At 41.6% G+C, this 10,697-nt stretch overlaps 1 pseudogene; it reads right to left on the reverse strand.

The window, feature by feature from the left end:
• Positions 1-3,073: 3,073 nt before the first annotated feature.
• On the reverse strand, positions 3,074-3,620 carry LOC113933698 (annotated as a pseudogene).
• Between the last annotated feature and the right edge of the window lie 7,077 nt (positions 3,621-10,697).

The raw sequence follows: 10,697 nt of genomic DNA on the forward strand, positions 1-10,697 counted from the left end.
AATCTAAATAAAACAAATAGCAAAGAAAACGAAAACTCAAAGGGGAAAATCTAAGGGGAATTTTTGACACAAAGACTATCTATACCTTTGAGGGTGGGTGTAAAGCTGAAGAGGGGAGCCTGGTCAGCCACCCCTGCTTCCTGACTGCATCACATGGTCACCTCAGCCCTGCTCCAGCACCAAGTGATGAATACAAATTCCTGTTCTCTAACACACTTGTTTCCACGCCACAAGACAGAAGATTCCTAAAGGTTAAGGGCCGTTTTCAGGTGTGGCTCCCTATCTAAGAAGTTAACTTTTCTTTTGTTTTGTTTTGTTGTTTTTGTTTTCAAAGATTTTATTCATTTTTTTGTCAGAGAGAGAGAGAGAGCACAAGCAGGGGGAGCTGTAGGCAGAGGGAGAAGCAGGCTCCCCACCAAGCAAGGAGCCCGATGTGGGACTCCATCCTAGGACCCTGCGCGACCACGACCTGAGCAAAAGGCAGATGCTTAACCGACTGAGCCACCCAGGCATCCCAAGAAGTTAACTTTTTATGAACACATCAGAACTGTTATTGAAATGAGTATTTTCCTTCAGAGTCATTTTGAGAAGCAACAAGCCTATTGCAATAATGCTGCATTTCATACAGTATCAGTGGAACATCTCCTTTGAAATTAATAAACCTTATCCAAAAACTCAGACTCAGTATTCTACAGTCACACATCATTTCAGATGAACAGAATATTATCTATGTTGATTTCCTACCAGATTCATAGGACTTAGTACCAAATAAATTTTGGCTAATTCTAAGAATTAAATATATATGTTTAAATATATGTATCTTACATAGACATACATTTTTAAAATACGCTACAGGCTGTGATGGAACTGGAGGGTGTTATGCTGAGTGAAATAAGTCAATCAGAGAAAGACATGTATCATATGACCTCACTGATATGAGGAATTCTTAATCTCAGGAAACAAACTGAGGGTTGCTGGAGTGGTGGGGGGTGGGAGGGATGGGGTGGCTGGGTGATAGACATTGGGGAGGGTATGTGCTATGGTGAGTGCTGTGAATTGTGCAAGACTGTTGAATCACAGATCTGTACCTCTGAAACAAATAATACATTATATGTTAAAAAAAAAAAGAAGAAGATAATAGGAGGGGAAGAATGAAGGGGGGGGAATCAGAGGGGGAGACGAACCATGAGAGATGATGGACTCTGAAAAACAAACTGAGGGTTCTAGAGGGGAGGGGGATGGGGGGATGGGTTAGCCTGGTGATGGGTATTAAAGAGGGCACACTCTGTGTGGACCACTGGGTGTTATGCACAAACAATGAATCATGGAACACTACATCAAAAACTAATGATGTAATGTATGGTGATTAATATAACAATAAAAAGTTTTAAAAAAAAAGGTTAGGGCGCCTGGGTGGCTCAGTTCATTAAGCGACTGCCTTCGGCTCAGGTCATGATCCTGGAGTCCCGGGATCGAGTCCCACATCGGGCTCCCTGCTCGGCAGGGAGTCTGCTTCTCCCTCTGACCCTCTTCCCTTTCATGCTCTCTATCTCTCATTCTCTCTCTCAAATAAATAAATAAAATCTTTAAAAAATAAAAAATAAAAAAATAAAAATAAAATTAAAAAAAAAAGGTTAAACACAGACTTACCATATGGTCCACCAATCCCACTCCTAGGTATCAGTCGTAATTGCCCAAAACCGGGAACACTTTTAAATGTCTTGCAACTCCTGATGGCTACAAACCCAAGGCATACACATACAATGGCATTCTACTCTGCAAGAAAGAGAAACAAACTGTTTTGTTTTGTGAGAAAGAAACTACTGACACACTCAAGGACTTGTGTGAATCTCAAGACGTGATGCCAAGTGCAAGAAGCAGTGTTAAAAGTCCATGTACTGTGTGATTCCTTTCATAGGACCTTCTCAAAAAGGCAAAACGATCCGGTTGCCAGAGGTTAGGCCTCAGGGGAAGGTTTTCCTGCAAAGGAGAAGCAGGAGGAAATCTGGAGGGAACATAATATTGTTCTGTAACTTGGCTGGTGGTGGTTACTCGGATGTGTATGTGTTACAATTCCTAGAACTGTACACACACACTTTTATTCCACTCTGTACATTTAGGAAAATTTAAAATATAATTTATAAGGTATAAAAAAAAGGAGATGCATTCCAAAAAATAAATAAATAAATAAAATAAAATACGCTACAGGCTGAAAGCAAACTCTAAGGAGTTAGAAAAGTTTTGAGTAATGACAACATCTCTGGAAAAATATTTAACCTCTCAAAAAAGAGCACATACTTGAATATATGATTTAGGAATTTGTGGTTTTTAAAAAATCAGTCACATTACTGCAGAGCCACATCTCGTATATCTCCCACGGTGCCTAGCTCAGTAATCAATAAATATTTATGAAACATCTGAACCAAAACTTTAAGCATTTGTCATGTCAATCTTTGTGAGTGCCACTAAGTAAATTACAGTAGTACTCTGTGTACAATTTAGGACCTATTCAAGCCCTACAGCTCTTTCTCCAAAGGTTATCACTTGGACAGATTTTAGATCTTTCTGCAAATCAGTTTGTCTGCAGGCATCTTTTGAGTTCTGTGAAAGCCAGTGAATGTCCAGTATAGACACACAGACCTTCAATACCATAGCCATCCTAGTTGGCACTTACATCTCTTGGGGCGTCTCTCCTTCAGCCAAGAGCAGGGGTCAGAAAGTAAAGACTCCCTATTGCCCATATTTTTCCTTAGCTGTCATCAGGGAGCAAAATAACTCTGGAAGAACCACTCCAGTCTCCTAGCCTTACCACTCCTGTCAATTTGAGATCTGACAGATGGAATCTCACCAGTAGTCCCATGGAAGCATGGCTAAGTCTACACACCTGCAGGGCAGAAAATACCAATTGGCAAGCTTAAGGGATTAAAACAGAAGGGTTAGGAAGCACTCTCTACTCACTTAAGTCTGATTTAGCAGCCAATTTGTGCCTCCTTCTATCAAGTAGGTATAGTTGTGTTCTGCTGTAAGCATAATGCACACATACCGAAGTAGACCAGAAATTACATAGGATTCCTTTTTTTTTTTTTTTTTTTACTGCTCCAGTCAATGGAAGGGAAACTTTATTGAGGGCCCAGGCCCTTGGGGCTCGGGCAGGAGGCTGCCCTGTGGGCAAAGGAAGAGCCGGTGGAGGGGCCTTATTTGACCTTCTTTTTGGGGCGCAGGTTGTTGGTGTGGCCGCACTTCTTCTTGCGGCAGTTGACAGCACGTGCAGGCAAGCGTAACACTTGCGGCAGATCATCTTGTCGCAGTTGTATTTCTGGGCCAGTTGGCAGAGGGAAGGCTCGATGATGCCACCCCAGAGGCGAAGCACCAAGTGCAGGGTGGACTCTTTCTGGATATTATAGTCTGACAGAGTACGGCCATCTTCCAGCTGTTTGCCCGCAAAAATCAGATGCTGCTGGTCAGGCGGGATACCCTCCTTGTCTTGGATTTTGGCTTTGACATTCTCAATAGTGTCACTGGGCTCGACCTCGAGGGTGATGGTCTTGCCCGTCAGGGTCTTCACAAAGATCTGCATCTCTGCGTCTGGCACGAATCCGCAAGGCCGCCACCACCAAACCACTCGGCCACCTCATTGAAGAGAAAGAGCACATAGGATTCCTTTTAAAAGGAGGGACCCCTAGTGCTTTTTAATTCTCATTTGTTGAATTATGAATCTTATACAGATAGAGATATACAGGGATAATTATATATTAATTGTATATTATATATAATTTTATATCATCAATATAATAATATTTTATGTATATAGGTAAGCTATAATGGCCATTTAAAACATGCTTATAAAGATTTTTCATTGACACAGACCAATCCTATGAATAAAATATTAAATGAAAACTGCAGGATATAAAATTTTATATATAGTATTATCATATGTGCATGATGGACTCTCTAGGGGGGAAAAACTAGAAAGAAATGTGCCCAAAAATTTAATGTTAGTCTCCATGAGAAAGCATGGAAAATTTTTATTGTCCTCTTCCATTTTTTTCCTCAAATTTTCAATTTATAATTGAATAAAAATGCCATTTGCCTGAACCATAATTGGTTTGCATACACACCAGCTTGTCAACAACAAAAGTGTTGTGTAATAATATAAGGTGAAAATAACATGGCAAATAGATTAAGGAGACTCCCCGAGCTCCTTAATCCCCAAGACTTTGCCACTCACTGGTAGCTAATAACTGGCAAGTGATAACTAAGATTTTAAAATGGGAAACATTTCTTTCTGACTGTAACAGCAGAAATGTTACAAACTCAGGCCACTACAGTCACTGGAACTATCATTAGCCAAGTACACCAAACTGTAGACTAAGCAAAACTATAGCAAAGTAGGTACCGGAGTTGAATTTTGTTTGCTTAAAGCATATTCCATAATCTATGGCATCAGTAAGCCAGACATAAAAGACTGCTTCCCGTACGAATACATTTATATGACATTCTAGAGAAACCAGAACTAATCTGTGATGACAGAAAGCAGTCTGGGGCTGAGAGTGGGGACAGGGCATTGACTGCAAGGGTGCACGTGGAATCTCTATCTTGACTGTGCTCATGGTTATGTGATTGTATATGTTTGCCAAAACTCATTGAACTGTAAACTTAAAGTGGTGCATTTTGTTTTATGTAAATTATACTGCAATAAAAATAATCCATGGCATTTATGACACACACCTATATGACATGTAATGGTAATACAGAGTATGATAGTCTCAGTCTGGGGATAACCTTAGTAATGGGCAGCCATAATCATGCTGTGTTTTGAGAGGACAAAATTAAATATACCTATTCTCCAAGAAGCTTGTGATGACTCCAAAATTCTGCCAATATAGAGTTATTCTGTTGGGCTCTCTGAGTATTACATTGACAGGAAAACATCACTTACAGAAGGAAAAGACACACCTTACCATTAAAAACTATCTCTTCAGGGGCACCTGGATGGCTCAGTCAGATGGCATCTGCCTTCAGCTCGGGTCATGGTCTCGGGTCCTGGAATCGAGCCCCAGGTCGGGCTCTCTGCTCAGTGGGGGGCCTGCTTTTCCCTCTCCTACCCACTCATGCTCTCTGTCGCTATTTCTGTCTCTCTCTCACTCTCTCTCTCAAATAAATAAATGAAATCTTTAAAAAAAACAAACAAACAACTATCTCTTAGCGAAGATTATATTCCAGCAACGTCAGCTCAGGAAGGGGGGCTGGCACAAGAGTGGAAAGGGTCCCATAATCACACCAGAGTGAGAGTGTCCCAGGAAGACTTTCTCCATTTCACATGGTCTCCTCTCTTTCATTTTATAGGAGAAATGTAAACCTTGGAAAAGTTCATCCCCTATGCATCCCTGTGAGGCCCAATTGAACCCTAGTTCACTCCCTCCTGGATCTTTTGCCTTATATCTGATGTATGTATACTGTATAATGTATAATGAACAACATTGACAGCTTTTGATACTGCTATACACCCACAAACCATTTTCATGTCACAGCTCCTTCTGAAGTAACAACTAACAGAAAGCAATAGAATTCCCCTTTCACAATTAAGAAAATTGAGAGAAATCAAAGAGGTTAGCTGACCTGACCAATGTCACATAGGCAGAACTACTACAGATGCTCCCTGATCTGCTTCAGCATACCATACTTGGATTATCCCCATAAGAAAACCTTGAACCTTGTGATATATAGTGCCTACATTTGCCAAACCTATATTGAGACTGAAAAATGCATAGTAAGTTACTTTTTGTGAAGAAGAGCGGGTTTTATCTTTATGTAAATTATTTCAGTTGTCATGACCTAGAGTCAGCAGATTGGGATTCAAGTTCCTACTGGCTGTGTGATTCACTCTCCTAGCCCTTAATTTCATCTGTAAAATGGGAATATTAGTATCTGTTCTTCCTAATTCATGGATCTATTGTGAAATCAAAAAAATAATGAACACTAAAATATTCTATAAATTACATGGCATCAAATGACTATTAAATGTTTTATTTATAATTATCCAAACCTACCCAGGAACTGGAAATACATTTTATTAATTACCCAAAGGGTTTTCTTGATCAACTATAATTGTTACATGATTTGTGTGATAAATATGTGACAAAAATACCTTTAGGGCGCCTGGGTGGCTCAGTTGGTTGGGCGACTGCCTTCAGCTCAGGTCATGATCCTGGAGTCCCGGGATCGAGTCCCGCATCGGGCTTCCTGCTCGGCGGGGAGTCTGCTTCTCCCTCTGACCCTCTTCCCTCTCGTGCTTTCTATCTCTCGTTCTCTGTCTCTCAAATAAATAAATAAAATCTTTAAAAAAAAAATACCTTTAAGCATCTTACTATTCATATATCTCATCAATTTTAGGATCCCTTCATCTGGTAAATTAGAATTGAGGAAAAGTTCACTCTTGAGCCCAGAAATAACCAAACAGAAAGTGTAGTTGAAAGTAACAGTTCCTAGGAATCAAGCATGACAAAGTCATAGAAAGCAAGACACGTTTTCACAAATAAGCACAAGCAAGAACATCCAGAAAGCAATGAGTTAAGAGGAAGCAAAAAATGGACTGAGATTGACTTTGATGGAGGAATTACAATTAAGCTTAATTCTTTTACAACTTGTGTTGTTCTCTGTGTACAGTTTGAAAAGAATTTAGAATAGAGTCAAGGTAGTCGATGACACAAGTATGATTTCTAGATTCTCTGGCAAAATTATGCAAAGGAAGGCAGTATCTCTGGAGCCAAGGGTCTCCAAAAATGCCCACTCCCTGCGGGGTCCTCTTTAGACTTTCCTCAGTGACTGTTCCAGCAGAACTCTCACTCCTACCCTGTTCCCCTCATCCTGCTAACCCTCCCCCTGGCTAGCATCCTCATTTGCCTCGAAAACTATTTGTAGATCGAAGAGTGAGTCTTTATCAAGACTGCCAAAAAGCAATTCATTGTGAAAAGTCAATACCCCGAGGTCTCATAGACAAAAGGTCAAAACCGAAGACCCTTGATTCTTTTTTTTTAATTTTTTATTGTTATGTTAATCACCATATATTACATAATTTGTTTTGGTGTACTGTTCCATGATTCATTGTTTGTTCATAACACCCAGTGCTCCATGCAGAATGTGCCCTCCTCAATACCCATCACCAGGCTAACCCATCCCCCCCACCCTCCTCCCCTCCAGAAACCTCAGTTTGTTTTTCAGAGTCCATCATCTCTCATGGTTCGTCTCCCCCTCTGACTTACTCCCCTTCATTCTTCCTCTCCTATCTTCTTCTTTTTCTTTTTTCTTAAAATATGTTGCATTATTTGTTTCAGAAGTACAGATCTGTGATTCAACAGTCTTACACAATTCACAGCACTCACCGTAGCACATATCTTCCCCAATGTCCATCACCCAGCCACCCCATCCCTCCCACGCCCGACCACTCCAGCAACCCTCAGTTTGTTCCTGAGATTAAGAATTCCTCATATCAGTGAGGTCATATGATACATGTCTTTCTCTGATTGACTTATTTCACTCAGCATAACACCCTCCAGTTCCACCCACGTCGTTGCAAATGGCAAGATCTCATTCCTTTTGATGGCTGCATAATATTCCATTGTGTATATATACCACATCTTCTTTATCCATTCATCTGTCGATGGACATCTTGGCTCTTTCCACAGTTTGGCTATTGTGGACATTGCTGCTATAAACATTGGGGTGCACGTACCCCTTCGGATCCCTACATTTGTATCTTTGGGGTAAATACCCAGTAGTGCAATTGCTGGATCCAACGGTAGCTCTAATTTCAACTGTTTGAGGAACCTCCATACTGTTTTCCAGAGGGGTTGCACCAGCTTGCATTCCCACCAACAGTGTAGGAGGGTTCCCCTTTCTCCACATCCCCGCCAACATCTGTCGTTCCCTGACTTGTTAATTTTAGCCATTCTGACGGGTGTGAGGTGGTATCTCATTGAGGTTTTGATTTGGATTTCCCTGATGCTGAGCGATGTTGAGCACTTTTTCATGTGCCTGTTGGCCATTTGGATGTCGAAAACCCTTGATTCTACCACCACATCACTATTCCATCCACCTGTCACTCTGTTTGATGAAATGGTTTCCGTGCTTCCCAACATGACCTTCCAAACCTTCTCCTTTTACAGTAGCCTGAGGAAGTTATTTTCTTCCTGTTTTTCTTCCATCCACACATAAATTATTTTAGGAGTGTAAATGCTGAAAGATATGTGCTGAGAGAATAGAAAGAGAAAATTCACAGAAAAGGTAATAGGCAGGTTCAACCCCAACTCCCTTTTATGTAATTTATTTATTTTTTTCGTGGTGAAAATTGCTAAACACCTTATTGCTGAAGAACTATGTTCTGAAAAAATGGGGCACCTGGGTGGCTCAGTTGTTAAGCATCTGCCTTCAACTCAGGTCATGATCTCAGGGTCCTGGGATCGAGCCCTGCATCGGGCTCCCTGCTCCGCAGGAAGCCTGCTTCTCCCTCTCCCACTCCCTCTGCTTGTGTTCCCTCTCTCGCTGTGTCTCTCTCTATCAAATAAATAAATAAAATCTTTAAAAAAAAAGAAAAAGAACTATGTTCTGAAAAAATAAAAATTCAGCTGCAAAAACTGAGCTGTAACTCCAGTGTATAATGCCTCTGAATCCATTAGGGCATGCTCTACTTATATCCTGCTGCAGAACAGGAATTTTACACACACACACACACACACACACACACACACACACACACACACACACACGGAGAGTCCCTTTCAGGCCATTGACATCTGCAAAACAACTCCACCAAGGAGGCCATGATAGCAGCAAGAAAACAATTATGTTTTCTATGAATGAGTGTGCACATGTTTCAGATGAGCCATTTATCATCTCTCCTAATAAAAATTCATTTTCTTTTTTTCTTCCTTTTTTCTATTTTTTTTTAAGATTTTATTTATTTGACAGAGAAAGACACAACGAGAGAGGGAACACAAGCAGGGGGAGTGGGAGGGAGAGAAGCAGGCTTCTGGCTAAGGAGGGAGCCCGATGCGGGGCTCGATCCCAGGACGCTGAGATCATGACCCAAGCTGAAGGCAGACACTTAATGACTAAGCTACACAGGTGTCCCTCGTTTTTCTTTTTAAAAGCCATTTTCAGCAGTGGCTGTTTTGAGAAGGATTCGGTTGAAATGTTGGCACAGCCCCCTCCTCCACTGACACAAATCCCTCATAATCTGAAGGGGTTACGATGCCACAATGAGGCAGAAATTTCCCACTTCCAGGTTGAGATGGACTCTTCACAATTTTTCTGTCCTATCCAGATGTCTCCATCCAAACAGAATGAGAAAATCAAGAGAAGTCTCTGTGAGGGTGATCAGTTAGAGGTGACCGACAGTTACGGCTAATCTTGCAGTGTTGGCTGAAGGCTCCATGGTTACCTGCTTCTCCTCTCTGTTCCAGGAGCTAGATCCATTTTAGACAGATGAGAACTAGGATACATGACCTGCTGCATGCAGAGCCCCAATTTGTGGGAAAGTCAGTCGGAGGCAGGCAGGAGAACAAACTACCCGACACCATTGTTAATAACGTGTACCTCACATATGGGGCCTTCACGATTTCCATAGGCTGCACATCTCTTCTGTCTCCATCCCCTCGCTCCTGCAACACCTCCACTGTGCCCTCTGCACCCCATGATCTTTTAGCAATAAATCCTCTTGTATCCTCACCTCTTCTCCAAAGTTACTAAACGGAAACCTCGTTCTCCCCTGAGGAGCCTGTTGCTACTGGAGTATTTAGTTACAAACGGTAGCTGTCATCTCTCTCATGCCTCCTGAATCCTAGGACTAAAAGTGGGGTAGGTTTACTCAGTGCTCCTCGCTGCTGCTTCTAAGCCATTCTCTCTCTAAAATTTTCCAGCTTTGAGTCTATGTCATTAGTCTCTTGTCACCTCTGCTTCTCCTTGTTGTCAACATCTGCCAACCTCTTGCTCATTCTCCTCGGGTTTCAAAGATTTTAGTTTGTGACTCACTCCAACAACATGCTTGTCTTAATTCTTAGTGATTTCAATTCCATGCTGATGATACCTCCAACACTGTCCTCTTTGCTCTTTCACCCTCTCCCCTCCCTTTCACCCTATCTCAGCCTATCTCCCCAGGGTCAATCCTTAGTGTGTCAGTACCACAGTCTACAACCACCCGTAATCTCAAAACCAAACATCCCCCACTCAGAGCTCCAGCCACTCTCTTTCAAGATCACTCTCTATAGTGCCCACCCGCAACAACCCGTCAGCCCCATTAGGACCTACAATCAATTAATTCTACCATCTGTTTACTGTCTCTCACCCTTCATGTCCTCACTTCCCTCGTCTTGTTTAAATAGCATGATCTATCATTATAAGCACTCCCTTGAGTACACCCTACACTTCCCTCTTCTCTCTCAATTTATCATACTCAGCAAAACCCAGCCTTGGGAAAATCCAACTCTCCTACTCTGCGCCTGCACCCAAGAAGCTGAACATAGCTAGGAAGAAAAGAAACCCTATCATGTTGACAGGAACCATTTTAAGTTAATAATCCTGAACCTCAAATTGACCTGATAATACTATTGCTTTTCCATAGTCCATTCACTTTCGAATTCTCCTAGATGATAATTTCATACTTTGTCTTCTCTCCTCAGACCTCCATGTCTCTTCCCTCA

The sequence above is a fragment of the Zalophus californianus genome, chromosome 10 (genome assembly GCF_009762305.2).
Source record: "Zalophus californianus isolate mZalCal1 chromosome 10, mZalCal1.pri.v2, whole genome shotgun sequence".
In the NCBI taxonomy this organism is placed as follows: Eukaryota; Metazoa; Chordata; class Mammalia; order Carnivora; family Otariidae; genus Zalophus; species Zalophus californianus.